The 16692-nt window shown below is 45.2% G+C and overlaps 1 protein-coding gene across 20 annotated transcripts in view; it reads left to right on the top strand.

Moving 5' to 3' along the window:
- The first annotated feature begins 5796 nt into the window (after positions 1–5796).
- The window catches only part of EP400 (E1A binding protein p400), a 98459-nt gene continuing 87563 nt past the window's right edge, over positions 5797–16692 (top strand). For 18 of the 20 annotated variants that reach the window (XM_032471373.1, XM_032471370.1, XM_032471376.1 and 15 more), the window contains exon 1: positions 5797–5920. The gene's annotated coding sequence lies outside the window, so the exon portion shown is untranslated. Of the gene's footprint in view, positions 5921–5952; positions 6179–16692 lie in introns of those variants that run through there. The other 2 variants (XM_032471360.1, XM_032471358.1) reach the window with 2 other exon arrangements.

Below are 16692 nucleotides of genomic sequence, written 5' to 3'. Positions count from 1 at the left end.
ACGTGTGCACAGGGGGCCTGGGCAGATCTCTTCCAGGGCCCGTTCCCTTTCAGAGAGCAGATGGGGGGTGGTGGTGACTGGAATCAGGAAGACCGTTCAGGAGACCGGCAGTGATGTGCAGGAGGCCGAGCCAGGTGTGCCTCTGGGTCAGAGAGACGGCAGTGCTTGTTGCTGCTGGGTGGCCTGGAGCTGGGACAGGGAGGGTTTAAGGCTCACTTGGGCTTCGGGTTGGATGAACTGATGAGAACAGGATGGGGTGATTGGGAACAGGATGACCTTGAAGTGTTGGGAGTTGGCTTCAGGCATGTTAATTTTACCTGTGATAGGACTTTTAAAGTCCCTTTCCAGAGCATAAAGTAACCTAAAAACTGCTGGGACTGTGGGGTTCTCCCCATGGAAGTCTACATGGTCTCAGGTTGAGGGTGAAATCAAGCCACTGTGCTAGACAATTCCCAGTTGTGACTCCAGGTAATGAGTGAGTGACTCATTTAAATCACCTTGGAGGGTCCATGGGTATAAGATATTGTAAATAATACATGTATGTGGAAAAACCAGAGTACAAAAAAAGAGAAGTCGCTGTCCATCCCTAATTCTCAGTTATCTCTCCATAGGCCCCTACTCTTTTTTTTTTTTTTTTTTTAATTGAAGCACAGTTAGTTACAATGTGTCAATTTCTGGTGTTCAGCACAATGTCCCAGTCATGCATACACATACATATATTTGTTTTCATACTCTTTTTCATTAAAGGTTCTCACAAGATATTGAATATAGTTCGCTGTGCTATACAGAAGAATTTTTTTTTTATATATTTTTATATATAGTGGCTAACATTTGCAAATCTCAAACTCTCAAATTTATCCCTTCCCACCCCCTTTCCCCCGGTTACTATACGACTGTTTACTATGTCTGAGAGTCTGTTTCTGTTCATTAGTGTATTCTTTTTTACTTTTTGTTTTAGATTCCACATATGAATGATATCATATGGTATTTTTCTTTCTCTTTCTGGGTTACTTCACTTAGAATGACGATCTCCATGTCCATCCACGTTGCTGCAAATGGCATTATTTTATTCTTTTTTATGGCTGAGTAGTATTCCATTGTATTATTTTTATATATATATATATAATAAATATACCACACCTTCTTTATCCAGTCATCTGTCAGTGGACATTTAGGTTGTTTCCTATGTCTTGGCTATTGTAAATAGTGCTGCTGTGAACATTGGGGTGAATGTATCTTTTCAAATTAGAATTCCCTCCAGATATATGCCCAGGAGTGGGATTGCTGGATCATATGGTAAGTCTATTTTCAGCTTTTGGAGGAATCTCCATACTGTTTTCCATAATGGCTGCAACAAACTTCGTACGCCCCTACTCTTACTTTTTTCTTGTGGCTTTTTCCAAGGAGCTCTGTGCATATATGAGCATGTTTGACCCTTGTCTTCACACAGATGATGACTTTTCTCAATTTAGCATGTCTTTGCAATCACAGAAGTCTGCGTCCTTCTTGCTGGTGGCCCACCGTGTACATGGTCCGTGCTACTCAGTTTGCTGGTGAACATTTGTCGTCTGTGATTTTACATGCGATGAGCATCCCGGTACATCCCTGTCCACACGTGTGAGTGTTCCTGGATGCAGACATGGCAGTGAGATGGGTTTCTAATGCCCTCTGTAGAGGGGGTTGAAGACTGCATCCCTGACAGTATCACATGACAGTGCCTGTCCCCCGACTCTCCACAACGCCGGGGAGCAAACCTTTTCTCAGGGATGGACTCTGACTGGGCCCCTTTCCTCCTCCCTGAGTATGGAAGCCCACTCAGGAAAAAGTTAGAGTCTGGGTCTCAGCTGTCAGCAACTGATACTGACTCTGCTTTAAGCAGAAAAGCACTGTAGCTCCAGATGCGGGAGCCCAGGCGGAGCCTGAGCTGCTCCTCCCTTCTCCACCCCAGTCCTCCTGGCCGAGCGAAGGGCTCAGCTGTTCCCGCCTTCCCAGTGGCCCGGCATATCCCCTCACTTGCTGGCCAAGTGAGACGTGCGAGGAATCAGCCGTCTGGGAGAATGGTGGGAAAATCATTTAAGCAGGTTTTTTTTTTTTTTTAATGGAGGTACTGAGGATTGAATCCAGGACCTCATGCATGCTGTAACAGCTGATTCACAATTTTTAAAGGTTACATTTAAGCAGTTGTTTTTGGTTTTCTTTTGTTTTTATTATTGTATTTTGTTCTATTTATTTATTAGTTTTTAATTAAAGTATAGTTGGTTTACAATTTGTATTAATTTCTGGTGTACAGTATAGTGATTTAGTTATACATACATTTGTATATATTCCTTTTTGTATTTTTCATTATAGGCTAATACAAGGTAGTGAATAGTTCCCTGTGCTCCACAGCAGGGCCTTACTGTTTATCTATTTTGTATATAGTAGAGTGTATCTGCAAATCTGGAACTCCTAATTTATCCCTCCACCCCCACCCTTTCCATGTGAGCAGTTCTGATCTGTGTGTATTGAAACTGAACTTAGAGAGGATCCAAGAGGGAAGATGTCACAATCTGGAAACAGAAACCACTCTGCATATTCAGTTGGGCAGACATTTTCTATGGGAAATTTGGGGCTTACGAATTGTTGGAGGCGCTGAAGGACCTGGTTCGGACTGGGTCTCCTGGATGACTCCCAGAACAATACAGAACTGACCCATCAAGGCGCCTCCTGTTTCTGACGCTGCCTCTGGAGCCAAGAGGGATGGGAGGACCCCTCTAACGGCCCCACACCTGGAGCTGTGTGACACGCAGCCTGGAGCCCTGGCCCAGGGTGAGGACTTCAGGTCAAGAAGCCACCCAGCTCTGGACCTCTCTGACAGGAGAGACTCAAATCTGTCAACCCTGCTTGCGGACAGCAGGTGCAGACAGGAGCAGCAGGAGGGAGGACGCCACCTGCCTTGCACCCCGAGCCTTGCGCAGATGAGCAAGTGGGAGGGCCTAGGTCTCAGCTGGGACTCTGACCTCCAAGGAGGCTGGTAGACATCGTTTTTAACTTTCCAACTTATCAAGCCTACTTGGATGGAATGAAGGTTGATAGACACCCCCCTACGACACTGCTGGTGGGACTGTAGTTTGGTGTTGCCACTATGGAGAACAGTATGGAGGTTCCTTAAAAAACTAAAAATAGAGTTATCATATGATCAAGCAATCCCACTCCCAGGTATATATCAGAAAAAGATGAAAACTCTACTTTGAAAAGATACATGCACCTCAGTGTTCATAGCAGCACTGCTTACAATAGCCAGGACATGGAAGCTACCTACGTGTCCATCAGTAGATGACTGGATAAAGAAGATGTGGTGTATATACACAATGGAATACTACTCAGCCATAAAAAAGAATGAAATAGTGCCATTTGCAGTAACATGGATGGACCTAGAGATTATCATACTAAGTGAAGTAAGTCAAACAGAGAAAGACCAATATCATATGATATCATGTATATGTGGAATCTAAAAAAATGACACAAATGAACTTATTTACAAAACAGAAACAGACTCACAGACATAGAAAACAAACTATGGTTACCAAAGGGGAAAGGGGGTGGGGAGGGATAAATTAGGAGTTTGGGATGAGCAGATACAAACTACTGTATATAAAACAGATAAGCAACAAGAACCAACTGTACAGCACAGGGAACTATATTCAATATCTTATACTAACCTATAATGGAAAAGAATCTGAAAAGGAATACATACACATACATACGTATACCTGAATCACTTTGCTGTACACTTGAAACATTTTAAATCAACTATACTTTAATAAAAATTTTTTTTAAAAAGAGCCGCATTTTCAGCACTTAGAAACATGAAATCACTCCCCTCTTTTATCCACCTAATCTTATCCCCTTCCAGCTGCCCTTGTCTCATCTCTTTTATAGCCATGTTTTTTTCTTTTTAAAATGTTCAGTGTGTTTAACATCAGAGAGATCATTTGCGTCTGCATTTTGCTGAGGAATTGATCACTTTATCCTGTATTTTTTTTTAATTTTTAAAAAATTTTATGCAAGTTAGTTTTTAAAAAAAATTTTAATGGTAGTACTGGGGATTCAACCCGGGACCTCACACATGCTAAGCGTGCCCTCTACCACTGAGCTATGACTCACCCCTCATTTCTTTTTTTTAATGGATTTTTGAGATATGACACACACACCACAAAACTTATCCTTTCAAAGTGCACAGTTCAGTGGTGTTCAGTAAGTTCAAAAAGTTGTGCAACCATCAGCCCTACCTAATTTCACGGTTTCACAAACCTCAAAGGGAAATCCCACATCCAGCTGCAGTCACCCGACCCCTGACCCCTGGAAACCACTCATCTACTTCCCATCTCAGTGGATTTGCATGTTCTGTACATTTTATATAAATGGAATATGATATGTGACCATATGATATCTGGCTTCTCTCGACTTAGTGTAATGTTTTTGAAGTTCTTCTATGTTGTAGCCTGTGTCAATATTTCATCCTTCCTTTTTTGGGTGAGTAATATTCCATTAGATGTAAGCCATCAGTTGATGGATATTTGGGTTGTTTCCATTTCTTGGGAATTATGAATAATGCTTCTAAGAATATTTTCACACGCATTTTTGTGTGGATATGTGTTTTAAATTCTCTTGGGTATTTGCTTAGGAGTGGAATTCCTGGGTCATGTTAAGTCTTAGCTTTTTTTGGAGAACTGCCAAACCATTTTTCAAAGTGGCTGCGTCATTTAAAATTCCTACCAGCAGTGTCTGAGGGTTCAGATTTCGCCACATTCTTGTCAACACTTACTGACTTTTTGATTCAAGCCATCCTAGTGGTTTTTGGGTTTTATTTCCCTGATCCCTAATGATGTTGAACATCTTTTCATGTGTTTGTACATCTTCTGTTGAGGCATGTATTCAAGTCCTTTGCCCATTTAAAAACTAGTTGTCTTTTAACACTTTTTACAATTTTTATTATATTTTATTTTTAATTGAATTACAGCTACAATGTGTCAATTTCTGCTGTACAGCACAATGTCCCAGTCGTGCATACACATACAAATTGTCTTTTAACTCTTGAATTGTAAGTTCTTTATATGATATGATTCATAAATATTTTCTCTCATTCTGTGGGTTGCCTTTTCTTAATGGTGTCATTTGAAGCACAGAAGTTTTTAATTTTGGTGATATCCAACGTATCTGATTTTTCCTTTGTTACTTGTGCTTTTGGTGTCATGTGCGTTTTCCTCTGAGAGTTGGTCATTTCTGCGCTCACACTTAGGGCTTGGGTCCATTTGGAGCTCACCTTTGCATGTAGTGCGAGGTTGGGGTCCAACCCCGGTGTTCACAGGTGGAGGCCGGTTTCCAGCACCATCTGCTGGAAAGCCCAGCTGATTTGAGGGATGCGGTCCTCCGCCCTCCGCCCCCTTTCTGCGCCGCTTGCTCCCCTCTCGGCCCCAGCAGGGAGCCTCCCCCGCCCCCCCGCCCCGGCGGGGTCCCTTCCCCCCCGCAGACCCCTGCTCGGCCGGCCCGCCTCCCCGCCAGGGCGTCCGCAGGCATCCCAGCGCCGGGGTCCTGAGGCCCCCTCCCCGGGCTCACAGCCGGCGCTCGACAGGCGCTCCCGCGGAGGCATCTCAGCAGGTGCCCCGGTCCGGCGCATACTCCGCTCTCCGCAAACCTGGCGCGGGTCCGCCGCCGGCCCGTAGGCCCGCGCCCTCGCCCCGCCTCTCTAGCCCTCCGGGCCGTCTCGACGCCTCCCGCCCGCCGACGTCTGCGGGCGCCGGGCGCGCGTCCCTTCCGGCTCGCCGTAGCGGCGCGCCGCCGCTTCCTCCGCCCGGGCCCCGGATGTGTCGAGCGGAACGGCGCCGCCTGCACCCGGACGCAGTCCAGCCCGACGCGGAGGAGCGCGGCCCAGGCCCCGGTAGGTGTGGGCGCGGCGGGGACGCGGGGCGGGGTCGCGGGGCCCGCGCCCCGGCCTGGGCCCTCCCTGGAGCACCGGGGCGCGGCGCGGAGCGCCGGAGGGAGGCCCCGCGAGGCTCCGGCTGTGGGCGAGACTGGCCCGGCGCGGGGCCCGGCGCGTCGTGACGGGGGCCGGCGGCGGGCGGCGCTGCGGGCGCCGGCTCCTCCCGGTGAGCAGGCGCTGGGCCGCGGGCGCCTCGCGTCGCCGCCCCTGCGTGCGGTGAGTCGGCTGTGGGCCCGGGGCTTCCTTGTGATTGGCCTCCCGGCTTCCGCGGACGGGGAGCCCCGCCGCGTTGCTTCTCGGCGCGAGGTGGTCGCCTCGCAGCTGTGGGAGAGGGTGCGGAGGGAAGCTGACTCGCCCGACTCGCCCGCGGGGCACGCTGGGGCGCGGCCCGGCCGTCGCGAGGTTCCGGTCTCCAGCTCCCTCGCAGCCCGCCTGCAGCCCCGGACGGCTCAGCCCGCTCCGCCCGGCCTTGGCGCTGCCCTTCCCTCCGCCCGGGACGCGTTCCCGTAGAGCTGCGGCCCTCGTCCCTGCTGAGACGCCACCTCGTCGGTCAGAAAAACAACAGCGAGATGCTAGTAGTGCTTATCCTGGGGGTTGCGAGTTTTATTCTCTTCATTGTTTTGTATCTTCTGTTGATATATTTTTAAACTTTTTTGTTTTCTAAAAAAATTATTATTATTGTCATTTTACTCTTTTTTTGGAGGGGGAGGTAATTAGGGTTGTTTGCTTGTTTGTTCATAATGGAGGGACTGGGGATTGAGCCCAGGACCTCATGCATGCTAAACACGCTCTGTACCACTGAGCTATATACTCTCCCCGTTCTGTTAATATTTTTTTACGTGACAGGTACAATAAAATGGTTTTGGTAACTTTTTTTAGGGGAGTCAATGAAATATAAATATGCTCCTGAATGGTTGGGAGAAAAATGTAAAAAATGTATTTAAAAAGTCTTAACTTGTTCCACCCCAAGATAAGCACAATTAGCAGTTTCTTTGTGGCCCTTTTTTCTTTCTATGTAATTCTTTTTTTTGGTAATTGGGATTGCATAATGTAACTTTTATATGCTTTTAAAAACACGTAGGTAGCGTGATCAGGTGCCTTTCCGTCCTCCACAGTGATTGCTGTTAGTGCTGTAGTATGTGTGAACCATTATTTCTTGCCTTTTCCACGCCATGGCTTCCAGCTTATCTTCTCTCCAGAATATTCTTCCTCATCAACAGCCAGCCCCTCCAGCTACTTCTACCTTTTCCAGGTCTCAGCTTCCTTTTATACTGGAGTTAGGAATTAGGAACAGTGGCGTGCTCCCTGTCACCATTTCCTCTCCTCGTTGCTCTTGAATCAGCCTCAGCTGAGCTTTTGGTCCCACCTGTACTGTGAAACAGCTTCTCTTGGGGTTAGGTGCCTGCCATATTGCCACGTCCCCCTGTTAGCAGCCTTTGACCGGGCTGCCCATGGCTTCCTTGAGTCACTGTCTCTCCTGTGGCAGTGAGACACAGCTCTGTTGGTTCTCCTGTTGCTTTGCTGGCTTCTACCCCCGTGTCCTTGCTGGTTTCTTCTCATCTCCCTGACGTATAAATGCTAAAATGCCTTGGGGTGATCCCCCTCCTCATTGGTGTGCACACTTGGGCGATCTCATCCTGGGTCATGACTGTTGGAGGAATGTCTTGAATGTGTATTTCCTGGCTGGATCTTCCCTTTCCAAACAGTCACTTTTACTTGATTGATACCTGCTTCTACACTGTTGGCGTCTCAGTCGGAGGCAGCTCCATTACTCCTGTTGCTCAGGTCAGAACTCCTTGTGTGATCTCTGTTTCTTCCACATCCTGCATTAGATTGGTCAGCACTTTAAAAATCGATCTGAGTGCTGACTGCTTCTCCTGCCCTCTTGCCTACAGTTGTTCAAGCCCCCCATGTCATCTCGCCTGGGTTATTCCAGTGACCTGCTTTCTGCTCACCTAAGTGGCTCTGCAGGTGACTCTCAGCACAGATCCGGGTGGTGCCCTCCGTGGTTTCTCATCTCCCTCAGAAAATAAGCCAGTCCTTAAGGGAGTTTATGAAGCCCCTTGTACCCAGGTCCTTGCTGCCCCTGTGACCTCGTGTCCCGACACCCCTGCTCCCTGGCTCCAGCCACACTCCGCTCAGGGCCTGCTCACATGTCGGCTCTGCCTGGAACATCGAGTCCCTACATACCACAGGCCTGCCTCTCAGTCGGTCAGTTCTCTTCAGAAGTTTCCAATTCAGGGAGTCTTCTGTTTAACCCAGCACCTCGCCCGCTCACCCACGGGCTCCATCCCTTACCCTGAGCTTCGCCGTCGTGCTCACGGTCTGGCACCTACTGCTTTGTTCATTGCCTGCTGCCCATCTTGGGGCAGGAACTGCGCTTTGTTCACGCTTGTGCACACAGTCTTTCAGATAGTGTCTGATGGAGTCAGTGCCTCGTAAATACTGTTGAGTAAGTAAATCAACGAACAGGTTCTTTCCTAAAGCAGGTGGATTTGGTAGGACCTAGGCATACAGGGGTAGTTAAAACTACAGGGGAAGCTGAGGAGCAGACTTCACATGCGGTGCGTTAGAGGAGGGAGGTTGCCTTTTCTAGGCTCACACACGGGGTGAAGTTTGTTGTGGACTTTGGGTTTCGTAGGTAGAAATGAAGAGAAGGGAGTCAAGCTGGGGATGAGCACTTGAGGCCATTCAAGGAGGGATTCAGCTACCAGACTGCATTCGTGGGGCCCCCTGCGAGGTTGGACATCCTGCAGGGGCAGCGTGGTGTCTCTTCACGTGGGCCATTCACAGGATCTGTCCATCTTGTTTCCTGGCAGTGAATTCTCGTATTGATGCTATCTCTGCCAACCCCCCTCCCCCATCCAGAGAGGTCTGCAGATCCCCCTGGGGTTCCCCATTCCCAGTGCGGTGGCAGTGAGCGCTTGGCTGGTCTGCTTTTTCCCTCTGCAAAGGCAAGCAGCTGACTGTGGCTGCAACCTGTGGCCAGTTGAGCCTCTTTTTCCAGGTGAGGGGCGTCTCCCTCTGGAGCCTGGCTCTGCTCCGTAGCCACCAGGAGGGGCTGGAGTGCTCACTGCCCGTAGAGCAGAGCATCCCTTGGGCCTGTCATCTCAGCCTCGCCCCATCTGTGGTTTCTGCTTTATTTCTAATCAGCGGAATTTTTTGTCTTGTTTTAATGCATTATTATATTGTAGAAATTAATTCAAAAAATCATTTTATGTTCTGAGTGGAAGGGAAGGTCTTTAAGTATCCTCACTTTACTATTTTACCTTTTATGTAGTTTTCATTTTTTTTTTTTTTTGGTGTAGAATTCGGAGAACTTTGACAGTTGTGTGATTTCCCCGATGGTCAGGGTGCAGAATAGTTCCTCCCTCCCAGCTATTCCCTTGCGCTGCCAGCCTGCAGCCAGCTCCTCCCGCAGCCCTTGGCAGCCTTGCCCTCTGTGTGTGTCTGGCTTCCCCAGGATGTCAGTGAAAGGCACTCACACAGGGTTGGAGCCTTTTGAGTCTGGCTTCTTCCACTGAGCGTAATGCATTTGACATTAGTCCAGGGTGCTGCGTGTACCAGGGGTTTGTCTCTCTTTGTGGAGCGGTAGTCCGCAGTGTGGACAGAGCACAGGTTAACATTCACCTGTTGAAGGGCATTTGGATCGTCGCCAGTCTTAATACAAGTAATTGCACGACCGTCAAACAGTGCAGAAGTGCCCAGAGGGCGGTGGGGTCCTCTTTGCCCTTTCTCCTCGTTCTTGGCTTCCCCCAGCTGCCTGGTTCAGTAGCCGTTTTTCCAGGTCTCTTTCTACACAGTAGAGCCTGCATTCTCCGTGAGAATGATATTTCCCGTGAGGGGCCAGAACTGGCTCTTGGGAGGAGGGTGAAGTATCAGACACGACGGTGGTTTGTGGCCTCCCGCAGGGTCATAGGGCATCACGGGTGAACTGTCCTGCTGTGGTAGTAAGATTTCACGGGGGGGTGGCTAGGAGAGAAAGGCCTAAGTGGACTTCTTAGGGGACGATGGGGAAGATAGCTGAGCAGCAGCAGCAGAATGATGAATTGGCGTTTGTAACTTTGCTGCCTGGTGTTTGAGAAAGCACCTCTTCGGTTTGTGGTGGGTGCTCTTCTCGCGCCGAGGCGGACCCCACCTGCTGTAGTACGGGGCCTTGGTCTCTCAGGCTAAGGACCCCCCCCCCCCAACTGCCGTGATGTTCAGCTTGTGGCACCGGAGCCTGTTAAACTGCAAGGCCTCCTGGGAGCTTGTGTCTGGGCTTCCCTGTCTCGGCACGGCGGACCCCGACAGGTCGGCTCTGTACAGCACGCGGTGTCGCGCGTCCAGCACAGCACTTAGACTCAGGCTGTTTTATGTCATTTGGAAATTAGGCATTTTAGGAACTAGTGAGTAGGAACTAGTACAGAGCCTTCATAATCTGCTCTGAGGTGGGAGAAGAATGAACCTTTTGTTAGGAAATAGAATCTTTAGTGCAGTCCTTTATTTGTTAAGTGACATCTGATGTTGCCATCTTACGTAGATGGTTACATTCTACTGTGAAAAATTTCAACGATACATGAAGATTGAAATAACTTTATAGTAAACACCTGTATACCCACCCCCTAGCCTTCTGCTGTACCTGCTTCATCCGTCCATCCATCTTTTAAAAATTTTGGGTAGCATTTCAAGGTAAGTGAAAGCATAGTTTTTAATGTATTTAAGCTTTTTTTTTTTTTTTTTTAACTCCCTGTGGCAGAGGTGGCTGGTCTGTTTCTTAGGGTCTGTCACAGTACTTGGAACAACACAGAGACCGCGTATTTATTTATTTTTATTTATTTTTGCAGGGAGGAGGTAATTAGTTTTATTTATTTATTCGACTTTTCGGTGGAGATACTGGGGATTGAACCCAGGACCTCAGGCACGCTAGGCGTGTGCTCTACCACTTGAGATATGCCCTCCCCCCAAAGACCACTTACGAAGCGACTTGAGTATAAGTTACCAGAGAGCATTCTCTGCGGAGGGACATCCTGGAGGATGGCCGTGCTTTTTTGGGAGAAGAGGGAGGTTTCATGTGGCTAGACACGGGGTGTTTAGGGATGAAGGTTCTCCTGGCCTGGCTGCCGCTGCTCTGCTGGTGGAGTGGTCTCCGCCCCGCCTTGGCTCTCCTGGAGCTGCTTTCTCACAGACCTGAAACAGTGGTGGTGTCTGGATCTCGTGGTCCTCAGACTGCACCTGGCCATCGCTGAGCACATTTTAGCCACGCAGAGGCCCGCTCTGTGCGGACTGCTGGGGACGCCACTCAGGCGGTGCCCTGAGCATTTCCCTCAACCCTCCTGTGCCCGTTACCAGGCCTGCCAGTCTCAACCGTGCTGGTTTTCAGGAGTCTCAGTGTGTGTGCATCTGTCTGGGGAGAGTCCAGTTTGAAAGGAGAAGCTCTACATAGTCTTACTTTGATTTGTTGCTAGTCCACTCAGTAACTTTAGTTTGAAACACAGATAATGTTAAACGAGGGCTTGACTGAATTTTTCCAAAGACAGAGATAAAACAGCCGAGACCACTGTCCTGAAATTTCCTAGCTCCTCTGTCCCTAGACTCCATCACGGCCCCGGCCGAGGCTGTGTGTGCTGCTGCGTGTTCCGTAGAGTTCTCTGACCCTGGGTTCCTCCGCTCTACTGGGACGTACTGCTTTCAGGCCATTTCAGGAAGCAGAATTAGGAAATGTGTTACAAGGAAAAACTCATGTATCGATATGACTCCTAGTTCTTATCCAGCACCATGGGGCTGATCCGTGTCCTTCCTTCTCTGTTCCTTTGGTGATTATGTTGTCCTTTCCAGAGTCAGATTTGTTTCTGTTTATATTCAGTTTTAGGAAGTTCTTCATCCTTACTGATTTAATTTTGCTTTTTGAATATGTAACCCTTTAACATGATTCTTAAAGTCACACTGATACGAGATGGTGTGCTCAGAAGCGCCTTTCACTGTCCACCAGTCTGCTTGCACCCGCCCCCTGTGGGTCACCCCCACATGCATTTCTGGCGTATTCTTCCTGGGTTTCTTTTTGGCAAAAGTAAGCAGATATTTACAGGGTGTTACTGCTTCCAGACTCTTTTGGTGGACATAACTAAGAAATATATTTGTTAAGAAAAAAATGTATGTACAGATATGTATGTATCTGCTTGCTGTTTTTATTGAAGTGTAATTGACATACATTATGTTAGTTTCAGGTGTACAAAATAACGATTTCACATTTGTATACAGTGCAGGATGGTCACCACAACAAGTCTGGTTACAGTCTATCACCATACAGAGTTACAAATTTTTTTCCTTGTTATGAGAACTTTCAAGATTTCCTCTCTCAGCAACTTTCAAATCTGCAGTACTGTAGTATGGACTGTAGTCACCACGCTCCACACCCCCATGACTTAATCATTTTCTAACTGGAAGTCTGTACCTTTTGATCCCTTAACCCATGTAGCCAACTGCCCAGTCCTCGTCCCCTCTGGCAGCCACCAGTTTGTTCTCTGTATCTGTGAGTTTTGTTTTGTTTTGTTTAGATTTCATATATGAGTGAGATCATACGGTATTTATTTCTTGTCTGATTTATTTAACTTAGCATAATACTTTCAAGGTCCATCCGGTGTTGTGGCAAATGGCAGGATTCCATTCTTTTTTTCTTTGTGTGTGTGTGCGTGTGTGTATATATATAGTCAGTTTACAATATTGTGTCAATTTCTGGTGTACAGCACAATGCCTCAGTCATATATGAACATGCAAATGTTTGTTCTCATATTCTTTCTCACCATAACTTACTGCAAGATACTGAATATAGTTCCCTGCACTATACAGCATGGAACTTGTTGCTTTTTTTTGCTTCACTCTTTTTTTATGTCTGAGTAATACTCCTTTTAAATACATCATGTCTTTATTCATTTATTCATTCATGATGGGCACTTAGGTTGCTTCCGTATCTTAACTATTGTAAATAATGCTGTGTATGAACATAGGGGTGCGTATATCTTTTCAAATTAGTGATTTTGTTTTCTTCTTTTTAGATAAAGTGGGATTGCTTGGTCATATGGCAGTTCTATTTTTAACTTTTTTGAGGAGCCTCCATACTGTTTTCCATAGTGGCTGCACCACCAGAAGTGCGTGAGGGCTCCCTTTCTCCACATCCTCGCTTGTTATTTGTTGTCTTTCTCATGATAGTCATTCTGACAGGTGTTAAGTGGTATCTCATTGTGGTTTGATTTGTGTTTCTCTGACGATTGGTGATGCTGAGTGTCTTTTCTAGTGTCTGTTGGCCACCTGTGCCTTCTTTGGAAAAATGTCTCTTCAGATCCTGTCAGTTTGTAAATTGGATTCTTTTTGATATTGAGCTGCATGAGATCTTTATGTATTTTAGATATTAACCCCTTATCAAATATGTGATTTGCAGATGTCTTCCCCCGTTCCGTAGGCTGGCTGTTTATTTTGATTATGGTCTTCTTCGCTGTGCAGGGCTTCTAAGTTCGGCGTCTCCCATTTGTTTGTTTTTGCTTTTGTTGCCATTGCCTTTGGAGTCAGGTCAAAAAAAAGAAAAAAATCTTCAAGAGTGATGCCAAGAAGCTTAATTGCCTGTGCTTTCTTCTAGTAGTTTTGAGTTAATTTTTGTGTATGGTGTAAAATAGTGGTCTTTGCATGTGGCTGTCTGGTTTTCCCAACACCATTTATTGAAGAGGCTGTCTTTTCCCCCATAGTTCATGCCTCCTTTGACGTAAATTAATTGACTGTATATGCGTGGCTTTTTATTCCTTGGTTCTCTGTTCTGTTCCACTGACCTATAGGTTTGTGTTTATACCAATAACAGACTGTTGTGATTACTGACACTTTGTAATGTAGTTTGAAATCAGGGAGCTTGAGGCCTCTAGTGTTGTTCCTTCTCAAGATCACTGTGTCTGTTCATGATATATTATGGTTCCATACAAATTTTTTAATTGTTCTGTTTTTGTGAAAAATGTCATTGGGATTTTGATAAGGATTGCATTGAATCTGTAGATTACGTTAGGTAGTATGGACATTTTAGCAATATTAATTTCATATTAATCTATGCGTGCAGACTGCCTTTCCATTTATTTGTGTAGTCATCTGTTTCTTTCATCAGTGTTGTGTCTTACAGTTCTCAGTGTACAGGTCTTTGACCTCCTTGGCCAGGAAATTCCAGAGTATTTTATTCTGTTTGATGCAGTTGTAAATGGGATTGTTTTCTTAATTTCCCTGATAGTTCTTAGTATGTGAAAATGCAACAGACTTTGCATTTTGACTTTGTGTTTTGTATTTTGATTTGATTTTGTATCTTGCAACTTTATTGAATTCATTTATTAACTCTAATAGTTTTTTTTGGTGGAGTCTTGAGGGTTTTCTGTATATAATATGTTGTCTGAAAATAATGACAGTTTTACTTCTTTCCAATTTGAATGCCTTTTATTTATTTTTTAAATTAAATTTTTTTGGTGGGGGAGGAGGTAATTAGGCTCATTTATATATTTATTTATTTATTATTATTTTTTAATGGAGGTACTGGGAATTGAACCCAGGACCCTGTGCATGCTAAGCATGCACTTCACTACTGAGCTATACCCTCCCCACCTGGATGCCTTTTATTCCTTTTTCCTGTCTAATTGCTCTGGTTAGGGCTTCCAATAGTATGTTGGATAAAAGTGGCAGGAGTAGGTGGGTACCTTATGTTGTTCCCGATCTTAGGGGAAATGCTTTCAGCTTTTCACTGTTGAATGTGATGTTAGCTTGTCATATGTGGCCTTTAGTATGTTGAGGTATGTTCCTCTGTACCCACTTTGTTTTTTGAGTTCTTATTCTAAATGGACGTTGAATTTTGTCGAATGTTTTCCCTGCATCTATTGAGATGACTATATGATTTTTCTTCATTTTGTTAATGTGGTTTATCACATTGATTGATTTGTGGATGTTCAACCTTCCTTGCATCCCTGGAATAAATCCCAGTTGATCATGGTTTATTATCCTTTTAATGTGCTGTTGAGTTCAGTTTGCTAGTATTTTGCTGAGGATTTTTGCATCTATGTTGATCTGGGATATTAACCTATAATTTTCTTTTTTTGTGGTGTCTTTGTCTGGTTTTGATATCAGTAATGCTGGCCTTGTGAAATGAATTTGGGAGTGTTGCCTCCTCTTCATTTTTTGGGAAGAGTTTGGGAAGGATATGCATTGAATCTTCTTTGAATGTTTGGTAGAATTCACCAGTGAAGCCGTCCAGGACTTTTGTTTGTTGGGACATATCGCTTTGCTTTTGGAAAAAGAATGCAGGAAAGATACCTCTATCCATGCATCAGTCCACCTGTCTGTCTCTCTTCCCCCTTTCTTATACAAACTTATTGCCCCGTATGTAGTCTTTTGCACTTTGCTTTTTTGACTTAACAGTATATGTTCTGGAAATTGCTTTACACCGTTTCATGAGGTCTCCCTCTTTTTTCATACAGCTATGCAGCACTCCATTAAAGTGAATGTACCATAACACAGTTAGCCAGTCTCTGAAATATTTTGGGCATGTCTCTAATTTCCAGTACTTTGCATTTACGAGTAACGCCACAGTGAATAACTCTGTGCTATGTGTTTTCATTTTGGAGTTGGATATTCATGGTGAATTTGTCGTGGGACTGCTGGGAACAAGGGTAAGAGCCTGTGTGGTTTGTTAAATGGTGCCGTTTGTAGGGCTGGACAGCTTATACCCTGCAGCAGAGCTAAGTGGCCTGGCTCCCTACAGCCTCACCAACAGCTGTCTGGCTTTTGGATTTTGTGTGGCTGATAGATGAGAAGTCATAGTTCAGCTTAGTTTTTATTTGCATTTCTTTTATTACGAGTGATGGATTTATAAGTGAATGTGCTTGAAAAATTCAGCTTCAAGTCTTGGAGTTTCGTTTTGTTTTACTAATTTTTGCAATAGGAAACCCCATTTCGTTAACATAGGCTAGGAGTGAGTGAATTGAATCAAATGTTTAGTTCGTTACTCGTGAGCTGCCTTGAAGAGATATGCTCAGTGTTTTGGTGGATTGGGTTGTTTGGCTCTCTTTGATTTGTGAGAATTCTTAAGAATGGATAAGCCTTTTGTCATATATGCTTCAAACATTTTTTATCTCAGTTTTTTATTGCAATGTTTCTCTTTAGTAAAATTTTCAATTATTGTATTTTAAAAATAAATATTGTTTCTAGGTTTTATGCCATATTTAGGAAACTCTTCTTCACTGCTGGGTTATAAAAATATTCTCGTATGTTTTAAAAATATTTTTATGGCTTGATTCCCCTCCCCTCCGAATAATTTTTGAGAATGGTGTGAGGTGTGGGGGTGGGCAGAGCTCAGGGGGTTAGAGCTGACCGTTATTTTTCTAAATGGATTGAGCTAAGAAAGTTTGAATTTTAATTCTCTAGCATCACAGAACGCTGTTAAGAATTTAGTAATGCTTTAAAATGACTTTTTTTTTGGTGTGTGTGTTGGCTGTTGAAGTTCACTTTTATTTCCATATGCATTTTTACCAAAATAGTAATGGGATTTTTCAGGGAATTATGTTAAATCATTACATAAATTTGGGGGAAATGGACAATGCTACATGTCCCTATTAATGACATTGGTATAAAGTTCTTTTCGTTTGCTCTTCTTTAAATTCTTTTAAAATGGCTTTTTATTTAAAAAAATCTCAGCAGCGGTCAGAAAGCCTTAGTCTTGGAAAAAACATCTGTCG

This window comes from Camelus ferus, chromosome 32 (assembly GCF_009834535.1).
Source record: "Camelus ferus isolate YT-003-E chromosome 32, BCGSAC_Cfer_1.0, whole genome shotgun sequence".
NCBI classification, from domain to species: Eukaryota; Metazoa; Chordata; class Mammalia; order Artiodactyla; family Camelidae; genus Camelus; species Camelus ferus.
Note: the sequence above shows the minus strand (reverse complement) of the source record. Positions and strands in the feature narration are given on the sequence as shown.